Genomic DNA, 12,239 nt, shown 5'->3' with positions numbered 1-12,239 from the left:
GCGTTGGTTTGGACATGTGCAGAGGAGAGATGCTGGGTATATTGGGAAAAGGACACTAGGGATGGAGCTGCCAGGCAGGAGGAAAAGAGGAAGGCCTAAGAGAAGACTTATGGATGTGGTGAGGGGGGACATGAAGGTGGTAGGTGTGACAGAGAAAGATGGAGAGGACAGGAAGAGATGGAAAAAGGTAACCCACTGTGGCGACCCCTAATGGGAGTAGCTGAAAGAAGAAGAAGAGCGCTATCACTGATCCTGAAATTTAAACCTATCCACTCTTTTCAATAGTTCCCTGCAAACTAATGTTTGAATTTTAGTTATCTTTAAAACCACAGATTTTCTGTCACCTTCTTATTTATCTTCAATTCTTTATCTTCCAAAGCCCCTTTCCACTCTTTCAACTTCTTCTCCACTTCCACCTTTCTGGTGCTACACAACACAATGTCATCAGCACAAAGCCTGCACCAGGGGGATTTGTCTTTTACCTCACAAGTCAACACATCCATAACCACATCAAAGAGGTGAGGACTTCAGGAAGATCCCTAGTGCAGACTGACCCTAATTAGTCTAACTTGTCTGTTACAGCAACACTACTTTAAACCCGAGTCCCCAATCCCTCATACATCTCCTGGACAATCCCCACATACTTCTCCCTCATGCACCTCCAGACCTCTTAATGTGACACTCTAGCATAAGCCTTCTCCAAATCAATAAAACAAAAACATATGCAAACATTTCTGTTTTTCTGTTGTTGGTCTCGTGGGGCCAGATGTAATTTTCAAACAACAGTAAACATCTGGGGACAACCCATTTGAAACTGGTCTGTGGCGTGTGACAGGAATCCAAAGGATCAACGTTAGTTTTGTCTCTCCTCCTCTAGATTTCTTTCGCTCTTTGACATTTTCCATTTTGAAAAGGCTGCTTGCCCCTCTGCTGACCTGAAGCTGACAGGAAATGGACCGAGCATAAAGAATTGAGTGAAACTACAAGTTTATGCACCATCTAAAACTACACAACTAACACTATCAGGTTGTATGGTATGAAATGCCACATTCTACAGTATTTGCTTTTCTATAGCACTAGTTATAATAAAACTTACTACCTATAATACATGAATAAATGTGTAAGTTTGTTTTCTGTCTGCTCTGATATTTTTATTCAATTGCTTGGATTACAGATGTGAAAGCAAGGAAAGGAAGTATTAAACTACAGCAGCAATTAATCCTGACATTGTGGCAAAAGTATGAAATCCGAGGACATTTTGTTAAACTCTACATAATAAAGAGTACAGACGGGAAAATAGGGCCACCCTGGAACCGAAACAAGACAAAACACTTTTCAAGTTAGAAAGGAAGACATTATTTTTATTAGATAAAGTGTTGGGCATTGTGAACCACAAGGGGGCATTGCAGCACCCCAAACCCCTGACACAACCTCACACACTCAAGACCCAGTGTGAATAAAAGATTTATTTTTCTTAATACCTATCACAACAAGCTTTAACCAAAGGAGACACAAACCACCGCCCAATACTTTTCTTCTCTTTCTTTCTCTTCTTTCCTTCACTCCTACCAGGTGAGCTTTGTCTACTTCCACCCAATTCCAACTCGGCCCGGATATGGTAGGGCGATTGCTTTTATCTTGGAACCGGGAGTTCTTCCGGTGCTGGAGCATAGACCAACTGAAGTACTTCCAGGCTAAATGGAAGTCCCACAAAGTAGGGATTGTTAATCCCTTCAGATACCCCTGGTGGCCCCCACAGAATCCCACAGGGCTGCATCACGGGACTACAGGTTCCAGCATGCCCTGAAGAAGCTCGCGTGGGAATCTTACCCCATGGAGGCAGCCACCTAACGTTTTGGGGGAGAAAATGTCCCCAAATGAATTATCTTCCCCAGTCCTTCTGTTATGTTGGCCTCCCGCCTGGGTAAGGATCCTTGTTCAGTCCTGGCTGGGATGCCAGTCTCTGTATGCCATCCATTACAACATGCTGGTTTAAACCAATACTATTATTATACTGTATTAGCAAGCTTAAAACAGAGAAATGTGAACAATGTGGAAGTAAAGAGATGTTAGAACATTACACGACCTGAAGTTTGAAATAAAGTAGGATAAAACAAAATCTGATTGAAAATAATTAAGCAAACAGGATGCTATTTTAATAATTTAAAAGAAATAGTTACTCATATGTAGGCAAAGGTTTTAACTGTGCCACTGTAATTTACTTTATTAAGAATAGCTAGCTGACTGAGTGAACCTGACAGGGAGATGAGACGAGTCAAGTGTTACACAGAGCTGAAGTGTCGATGTGCCATGTTTGGACAGGCTTGTCAGAGTTGACAGCTATTTCCTAATCATTCTTGTCATCAGCAACCACATTGCACCCATGTCTGGAGCTGCATGTTCAAATAAGATCCATCCATCCATTTTCCAACCCGCTGAATCTGAACACAGGGTCACGGGGGTCTGCTGGAGCCAATCCCAGCCAACACAGGGCACAAGGCAGGAAACAATCCTGGGCAGGGTGCCAACCCATCGCAGCAAATAAGATGCTAGATGTAACTTTTTTTTCCAGCCTTAATTGACGCCGTTTCTCACTTTTTTGTTGATTACAAAGAAAACTTTGAGAAGCGCTATGAAACTCGAAAGAGTACAGTATCCGCACATGACACAAGTACCCATGCAGCTCTACCTGAATATTGTCACATGTACACTCTCGCCAAGGGTGCCTGAGACCGGAAGTTTCATAACAGACTGTCACTTTCTTTTGGTCTAACAAGAAAGAGATGGCTTGTTGCGGGGGTCCCAAGACTCGGTGGAAGTATAGGCATGGCATTAAGTATTTTTTGCATTGCAATATTGTCTTCAGTGGCCATTTTTGGTTGAAACAACGTTAATTTAACTGAACTTTACATTTCGTTAGAACGAAATCCGTTAAACAGGATGTTGTATGAATGTTTGCCTGCGATTTGACCTGTATTAATTTGCCACATGAAGCTGCATTCTAAAGTGAAGCATATTTTATACATTTTTAAAAATAAGTAGCCTACTCTGGTGTTTAATTATGGAGCTTATGGGCACCGAGATCCTATTGTAAAAGAAAAAGCCTTGAAACATCCCAAAAACATCCATTTTTCTAGCCAAAGCTTGAGATTACACATGTTGTTATAAAACAATGCATCCATGTCATTTTAAGAAGGAAAAAAATGTAAAAAGCAAAACATTTGTTGTGCCATTTTAAGAGGAGACTGCACAGTTAAATCACTAATACAACACTTTTCCTTCTCTTCTTCTTCTCTTTCTCCTTCCACCTCCACTCCTCCTCCAGCAAGCTTCGCCTCTCCCCCGCCTGACTCTGGCTCCCTTAATGAGATGTTGCTGTTCCTTATATTTAGAATCCCGGGTGCACTTCCAGTGTTACATAATTGTGGCCTGGCAGTACTTCCAGGTAAGGCATGTTCCCTATATAAAAGAGCTAAGCAGTTCATGCAGCACCCCCTGGTGCCACCCTGGAACCCAACAGGACTGAGCTGAAAAATATCACTTCTCCTACAACCCCTTGGGAATCTAAGTCACCTTTGCAACCCAGGAGGGCTGCCAAATAACAGCTTGGGGTAGATAGCGCCCTTCATAAACCATCTCCCCCTGTTCTTCCATTAAGGGGGCGTACCGGCTGGGTATCGATCCCAGTCATTACTCACAGTGTGCACAACATAGCTTGTGAATTGTGAGATGCAGGTGGCTTGGCTCTATTAAAAATATAGGACTTTTATTAAAAATACAATGCAGTGTAATAAGTTTAGTTCATATTTATTGCTATGTGTGTAAAGTACAAAGAAACTCTTAACTGTTCACCACAATGCTGCCAATGATTGTGAATCTCACTTTACAGGTTATCAAAAATAACAGCACAGCTTGGAATGGGTGAAAAGTCGGCGCCATTTTGGAAAAATAATTATACGATTTGAGTGCCCATCTGTCTGTTGTTACAAGCCATGACAGAACTTAACAGCTGAAGTAACATAATTATAGGAGCAAAAGTAGGAAAATAAAGAGAATATAACTTGGTGGGGGGGGGCATCATCGTAACTCCACCCACAATGTCCTCTGTGAGCAGAGAAGAGAGCAACATATCCTTACCTTGAGAAAACAGGGTCAAGAATCTGTGATAAAATAATAATTTTTTTCCAGTTGACTTTTTTTTTTTGCTGCAAGTATGACTTGGAATCACTGAAGGTATGTTTTCTTAAATTGAAAGCAGTGCTACTTCAAAGTGGAGGTATTTGGTACGTTTTGATGCTTTTTTCACAATGGAAACCTGGTATCCTTTAGCTCCATTATAAAACACAGGAGTGGGCTGGATATTTGTTTAAATTCATAACATATGCTTCACTTTAGATTTCATGTGGTGAAATAATAAACAGTATATCATGTGTTAAGTGCCCAAGGGGATGGACGGGCATCCCAGCCAAGATGGATGAAGGACCACTTTGAGTCAGAAATCAGTCAGGAGAAAGCTTTAATTTCTCTTCATGAAGAGGGAGCGCCCTGTTATAGCAGTCTACTGAGGGATAGGACCCCAAGTAGAGGTGTCATGGAATGGTCACAGAGCAAAGACAGAGACTGCTACTTATGGGTAATTGAATTTACATAACAGGTCTGAATGAATGCTTACATGCCACCTTACATTTACTCTGAGTGGTTAAAAGACATGACATGTTTTCAGCAGAGAGCATAGCCAAGTTACACACCGACTCATTCTGCTATATTCTCATTCTTTTCAATACCTCTTTAGTTCAGCTGTTACCCTTCTATGGAAAACTGTGCATGTGACAACTGTCAAGTCTTAGTGGGTACATGAAAGAACATGACATCCGTCAATTTCTGAAACAAACAGCCAGAACGCTTGGTCATCTGCTTAACCATTTCTTCAGTCTCTTCATGCTGTTTCTAAGACAAATTCTATATTATACTTTTTAATGTACACTGAGTACCAAAACACCATGTTATCCCTTTCATTACAGAAGGACTTGGACTGCATACAGGCTTGGGCAGATTTGTGGCAGATGAAATTTAATGTCAGTAAATGTAAAGAATTACACATAGGAAGTAAAAATGTTAGGTTTGAATACACAATGGGTGGTCAGAAAATCGAGAGTACACTTTATGAGAAGGATTTAGGAGTCATAGTGGACTCTAAGCTACCAACTTCATGACAGTGTTCAGAAGCCATTAAGAAGGCTAACAGAATGTCAGGTTATCTATATCACTAAACGACAGTAAATTTATGCACGGCGGATGCGGCGGATGCACCGAAGCGCATGCGCACTGCAGCGCGGCGCCCAGAATCAAACACAGCGGCTTCCCAGAGTCAGTAGGTGGCGCCCAAACAACACAATCTGTAAACTACACTTGCTCTACTCCACTGTGCCAGGACGCTCCCACAACGCGCTTCACACACACCAGAAGCAAAGACATCACGGCTCCACAATGAAAGAGCTCAACTAACGGAAATACAAAATGAGCCCGTATGGATAAACACAATGAATGAGCGCGCCCACAATGCGCTTTTGACACAGCACAGGCAAAGGAGGCACATATCCAAATGGAGAGAGCTCAACGATTAGTAATACAAACACGAGCCCGTATGGCTACGACCTGTAAACGAGCCCGTATGGATATAAACAATGAACACCCACACAAAGAAACTGCTTTAGTTCAAATAGGGTTACTGAATTAAATGGAAACTTTACCATGCCTACGACCTGTGAACTAAACCTGAGGTAAAGCGTGCACGCCAGGTTGTACAGCCGCCTGGATGCGACCGCTCGCACCACCGCATATACGACGACACAGCCATAAAAAAACAAAAACGAGACTGCAGGAAGAAAAACAATAACAGAAGTGCGTTGAAATGAATTGTCCCAGGACGCACCCACCCTCCATGATATTTCATCACGCAGCGGCTTCCCACCGAGGTGCATGCGTACTGTGCCGTGGCGTGCGCCCCAGAGTCAAACACAGCGGCTTCCCAGAGTCAGTAGGTGGCGCCCAAACAACACAACCTGTACACTACACTTGCTCTAATCCACTGTGCCAGTAATATAGATCACATAAAGGTCACAGACTCAAACCCAGCAGCTTCCCAGACTCAGTGGCTGGCACACAAACACCACAACCTGTAAACTAAACTTGCTGTGCTCCACTCTGCCAGCAGCCGGTGTCAGCAAAGGCAACGGAATCATGTCTCCACAAAACGAAACCGCTTTAGTACAGATATGCTTATTTAATTAAATGACATTTCCCCAGATGCACCCACCCTCCATGATATGTCATCCATCCAAATATCGGACAGAACAGAAACTGATTGCCATTCTTGGATTTACAATTCTCTAGAGAATCGCGGGCTTACTTGTATAGCATGATGTGTGGAGTACAAGTCCATGGAGGTTCTGCTCAAGCTTTATAACACACTGGTGAGGCCTCTTCTGGAGTCCTGGGTGCAGTTTTGGTCTCCAGGCTACAAAAAGGACACAGCAGCACTAGAAAAGGTCCAGAGAAGAGCAACCAGGCTGACTACAGGGATACAGGGATTGAATTATGAGGAAAGATTAAAAGAGCTGAGCCTTTACAGTTTAAGTAAAAGAAGATTAAGAGGTGACCTGACTGAAGTGTTTAAAATTATGAAGGGAATTAGTGCAGTGGATCGAGATGGTGACGTTAAAATGAGTTCATCAAAAACACGGGGACACAGTTGGAAACTTATTAAGGGAACATTTCGCACAAACATTACAAAGTTTTTCTTTACACAAAGAACGAATAAACTACCAAGTAGTGTGGTGGAAAGTAAGACTTTAGGGACTTTCAAAACTTGTTTCTGTGGAAGAAATAAGTGGATTAGACTGGAAAGCTTTGTTGGGCTGAATGGCCTGTTCTCAACTAGATTGTTCTAATGTTCTAATATATTACCCTTTTTTTATTCTCTCACACTGGGCTCCCTTCCCTATGGAGCATAACTTCCTCGCCATTCATTATCACAAGGACGTTTCCTTAAATGAAAACCTTTTGTGCTTCAGAGTTTTTCATTTCACCTCTGGACCCTGGTGCCCTTCATCCCCATTATAAGCGTCAAGAACATACAAAATGTTTTGGTTAAAAGTATAGAAAATGCTTCACTTGAAAATATAATTTTATGTGATCTATTAATATATACCATGGCTATGAAAAAATATTGAAAAATATCAGTTATCCTTTAACTGCTGGTGATGTAAGATTCGGAGTTTTAAAGCACTTTGGTGTCTGTAGACATGTTCATGGTGACATAGGCTTACTGTCAGCCTTCATTTTCAAACTACAATCACTGTTTATGTTACACCACCCAGTGAGGTAACTGGGGTCCTTTGTCAGTTGGGGATGTCCAGCTCATTTTCTGGTGGGCTACAATGGCTGCAGTCTTTCATTCAGGCCACCCTAAAGGAACATTGTTTTTACACCTTTAATTGAACTGTTTTTGTGAATCACATCTCTCATTTTTCTACTTCTGGATGATGACGGTAGTCTAACAAAATAATAATATATTTTTTTTCTCATTTTGAAGTTGTGTTAAAATGATCCTTATGTTTCACTCTTGTTCACACATAGAGTCGTGTTCAGCCTCTTAATTAGAGGTTGCTGCCTGAAGTCTGACAACTTTATCTTAAAAAGATGACTATTTCCAAAGAGGAGAGAAAAGTATGAATGTTCATAGTTCATTATCATGCATTCCTGGCCTATTTATAACAGAATGGATAGCATCAGCCACCCCCCGTGACCTTAAACTGGAGTAAGTTGATTATGGGTGAATGGATGTTCTGCTTGGTGTAGATGCTGGGATAATGTCTTTAAAGGTGACAAGATTATGAGCGATCATTCTTCTGTCTCCTTAAAAAAAAAGCAGATGGACTGCAGTACAAAGGAGCAATTTATTTAATGTTTTGCACTTGCCCTTTATACTAAGTAAAAGATTAGACAGACCACGATAAAGAGTTGGGGCACCACCCAGTGACCCCATATAATTGAAAAGCAGTAGAGTAAAAAACAAGCAGTAACTGCAAAACAACACCTTTTTGGACAGGAGTTCCACAGCGAACTGATTTCAAAATGACCAAACTTCTGGTTATATGTCCTTCCAGCAGGAAGAGGCGGGTCCTGGTGGGTGGACACCGGAAGTGATGTCAGAGATTTTACAGCTGTCAATCATCCAGTCTGCCAAGGGAGGAAGAGAAAAGGCATTAGAACACATTGCCAACCCCTGGTACGGTAGGTAATTACAATCACCAGAGCCCTTAAATTGTCCCTTATGCACACACGGGTGACAGCTACAAGGGCTGTACAGGTGATAATGTCGGACCATAAAAGCATGATTAGAAACAGCGCCACTAACCAGGTGGACATTTCACAGAGCTCCCACATTCCATTTGGGACCTAAAATGTACAGTTTCAGAGGTAGTTGATCAACGCCTCTATGGAGGTATCTCTGACAACATGCACCTAAGGTGGGAAACATTTGGATTTGTCATTTGAACACTTTGGTGCCATCTGATCTAAATGAATCACAAGATCTCCAGTGTTTTCTACAAATTTTCTGTTATTTTCTGTAGAGTCTGTTTGTTGGTGTACACCACTGCATGAGCACGGTTTGGTTTTTACTGTATTTGCTATCAAAAGAGACCTGATCAGTTTAAAATCAAATCAAATTTTATTTGTCAAATACAAATTATCCATACGGTACAGCATGCAGTGAAATGCTTAGTTGCTCAACTCTAATGACTGTGCCATTAAGAAGAATACATTAAGTTCTACTGTTGTGAATACCAAACTTTGTTAGTATTATTTCAGCTTTCAAAACTTTATTTTGCATATATCACCTACAAAATCTATGTTTTTACTACTCTATGATATTCAATATTTATTTATTATTGCTGTGATGATTCTTAATTTAAGAATGATTTGTTTAGGAAATGGTCACATTGGCATCTTATTTTCTTTATGCAGACCACCATTTTGCATTCCCGTTTCTCAACAACTTTCTAAGTGTTTTAGATTTTTTGAATTGAGGTTTATGGTTTACTGACGATGTTTGGTTCACATTCGAGTTTTGACAAAAGACTGGACTGATTCTATGGTTTTGCCCTTAGCTCATTTATGTTCACGTTTCATCTTCTCTGGTGTTGTCTCCTGCCTTTCTTCTATCCTTTGTCAAAATATGTATGAAGGGCACTGCTTCAATAATGGAAGAATTTCTATTATTTCCTGTCCCTTTTAAGTCCAATATTAGTTAGGGGTAGCAGGGAACTCAGATGTTAATAGGGAAAGCCTTAGTGTGGTGTTCTTGGCCAAAATGAAAATTTGCCTTGACCTGGGAATTACACACACGAACAGAAAGTATCACCAGAAAATGTCATGAGCTGGGACTTTCAAGGCCTTTCTGGCCAAAAAGCTATTGAACTTCTAGTTAGGAAGAGAATCAGACAAAGGTTCAACTGGCAGGAGGGAAAGAGAGTACTGACTGCAAAAAGGGCATTCGGTCCAAAATGAGAGAGTGAAGATCAGGAGAAAGAATGGAACTGTAAGGAAAATCAAAGTTTAAACCTATAAGTCAAAAGAGAGAATCGTCAGCGTAAAAATGCAAACTAGAAATCAAAGTCAACAAGGAGAACTTGTTTCAAAAACCAGTAATTAAAATTGTCAAATGGAATTATATTTGGTCCAATCTCGGATATTGAATGACTGTTTGGGTGATCTTAGAGATTTATATAATTATATAAAGTTATTGTCTGTTTTTACCTGCATTATTATCAATCTTTAATTTAATATTGTTTTTTTGTATCAGTAAGGTGCTGCTGGAGTATGTGAATTTCCCCTTGGGATTAATAAAGTAACTATCTATCTATCTATCTATCTATCTATCTATCTATCTATCTATCTATCTATCTATCTATCTATCTATCTATCTATCTATCTATCTATCTATCTATCTATCTATCTATCTATCTATCTATCTATCTATCTATCTATCTATCTATCTATCTATCTATCTATCTATCTATCATGGCAGTTTTAGCTATTACGCAAAATGAACACGTGCTTGGGGCGTCAAGGGAAGGTGGGCACCACAGAAAGTATCCATTGCCGGATTGATCATGGACCATACAGTATGGTGTAAAGCTGTAAATGATGCAGCCTAACAAAGTTCTACAAAAGGGGACTCCCACATTAAAAAATAACCATGTACAGTAATAAAGATATTAAAATAGTAATAGTGAAAATTAGAATATGGTAACTGGTGCACAGTCCACCGAGACTCACGTGATTGTTCTTGTCTTGGTCATGTCAGTGGTCCCGTTCCGTCGTCCACTGAGAGTGAGTGCAGTTCATATGTATGGGGGTACCAAAATCTTTTAAGGGCTCTAAAGGTCTTAATCAGGCCCTGGGTGCACCTGACGATGTCATAAGTGTCATAATTTCTGTGGAGATTAGCCACACAGACCCTGGAAAATTGTGACGTCCATTGCCTAAACAAACTGAAATCCGAAAAGACGGTAAAAAGTAACAAACTTCAAAATGAAATCTCTAATTAAAATTCTAATGACAAAGTTAGATAACTTGGGTTTAAAAACACCCAAAGTGACATGGAAAAATGTAAAAGGATTACAAATCATAACAGAGGGGCCTGGAATAATGGGAAAAAAATGTTATGGGGGTGAGAAGGAAGTGTTTCAAAACATGTTCTGTGGTGGTTCAGTGCAGTAGACCTAGAAGACGGATGTGTTGGGTGTTACTTGAGTTTTCCCTTAATCATCTCTGTAGCCAGAAGGTTCTGAAGTATGTCACGGTGATCTGTGAAGTTTATTTCATTGTGCCCGACTTTACTCAAACTAAAAACCATCAATTAGTACAGCAGAAACTGTCCAAACTATGCAAGCCAGCTGAGAGAGAGAGAAACTGATACTGACAAAGAGATGGAGAAAGACAAGTGGGAACAGCTCAGGCAGGCTGTTAAAGGAGAGTACGCGTGCCCAGTGGTCTAATGGTCAATTTATGGTTTGAAGTAACTGTGTGTTATTTTCTATGCATGTTTGGAGTTTGCATGCTCGTGTTTCAGGATCCTTGAACTGTAGAGAAGATATAAAAGCTCAGACATTTGCCCTGAACATGGAAGCTCACAGAAGCTCGGATGGATGGATGATGTCGCTTTCCAATTACCTCAAATGCCTTCCTCTCTGCCAAAGATAATGAACCCTACTTCCTGAGATCTCCCCCATTCCAGTATCGGGCTTCATCTAGAGCTTCCTTTGAGTTATTGTTTGAAAAGTAAGCTGACATTAAACAAGAGCTAAGTATTTCTCCTATGTGATTCTTTGTGTTCTATGTTCTGCTTGGCCAGAATTACATTTTCTAAATTTGTTTATTGATTTTTAAAGTTTGTCTAGTTTCACAACTATGTGGGCAGAGCTGCGGGGGACAGCTAGTTATTTAATAAATCACCATTGTTTTTATCCACATAGATCTCCTTGTGGGATTGGAGATGGCGAGAAGTGAATGCCAGTGTGCTGTAAGACTGATGAGCAAACGACTTCTCAATGTGATCATTTATTGGGAGTGATGCGGAAAAGAAGGCACACTAACTTTGACATATGTAGTAAATGTTAATCAAACATTGCAAAATGGACATTCTTAACAAATATTTACAAGAGTTATGACAGAAGGCGCATGATTTGAGATAAACTAAATTGAGGCTACAGGAGAGTAAATAAGCACCATCCATCATACAGGAAAATGAAACTCACCTGATATGTCTATGGTCATAAAACTGAAGCGCATCAGCGTATGCCCTCAGCAGAACCCCAAAGAAACTCGACTCTCTTGTGGTTTCAATCAATACAGCACCTCTTAATCAATCAATACACACACATACACAAATTATAATTAGCAAGGCAGGAATCCACATGCATACGTCCTCAAAGGCAACATCCTTCAGTTCTTGTTGGAATCCCAATCCTATGTACCCTCCTTGAGAGTGTATGGTGGCAGTGTTGCCAGGTCCGCCATTTTCTTGCCCAATTGGGATATTTTTGATCTTCATCAGTGAGAAAAAAAATGGGCTTTTGCAAGTTGTGTTTTTTGTGCTACTTTTAAAAAAAAGAATGTGGTATTTTGGGCTATTTTTCATCTCCCCCCCTTGAATTTTTTTACTATGTTTT

This window comes from Erpetoichthys calabaricus, chromosome 12 (assembly GCF_900747795.2).
Source record: "Erpetoichthys calabaricus chromosome 12, fErpCal1.3, whole genome shotgun sequence".
NCBI classification, from domain to species: domain Eukaryota; kingdom Metazoa; phylum Chordata; class Cladistia; order Polypteriformes; family Polypteridae; genus Erpetoichthys; species Erpetoichthys calabaricus.
This window is presented reverse-complemented; position numbering follows the sequence as displayed.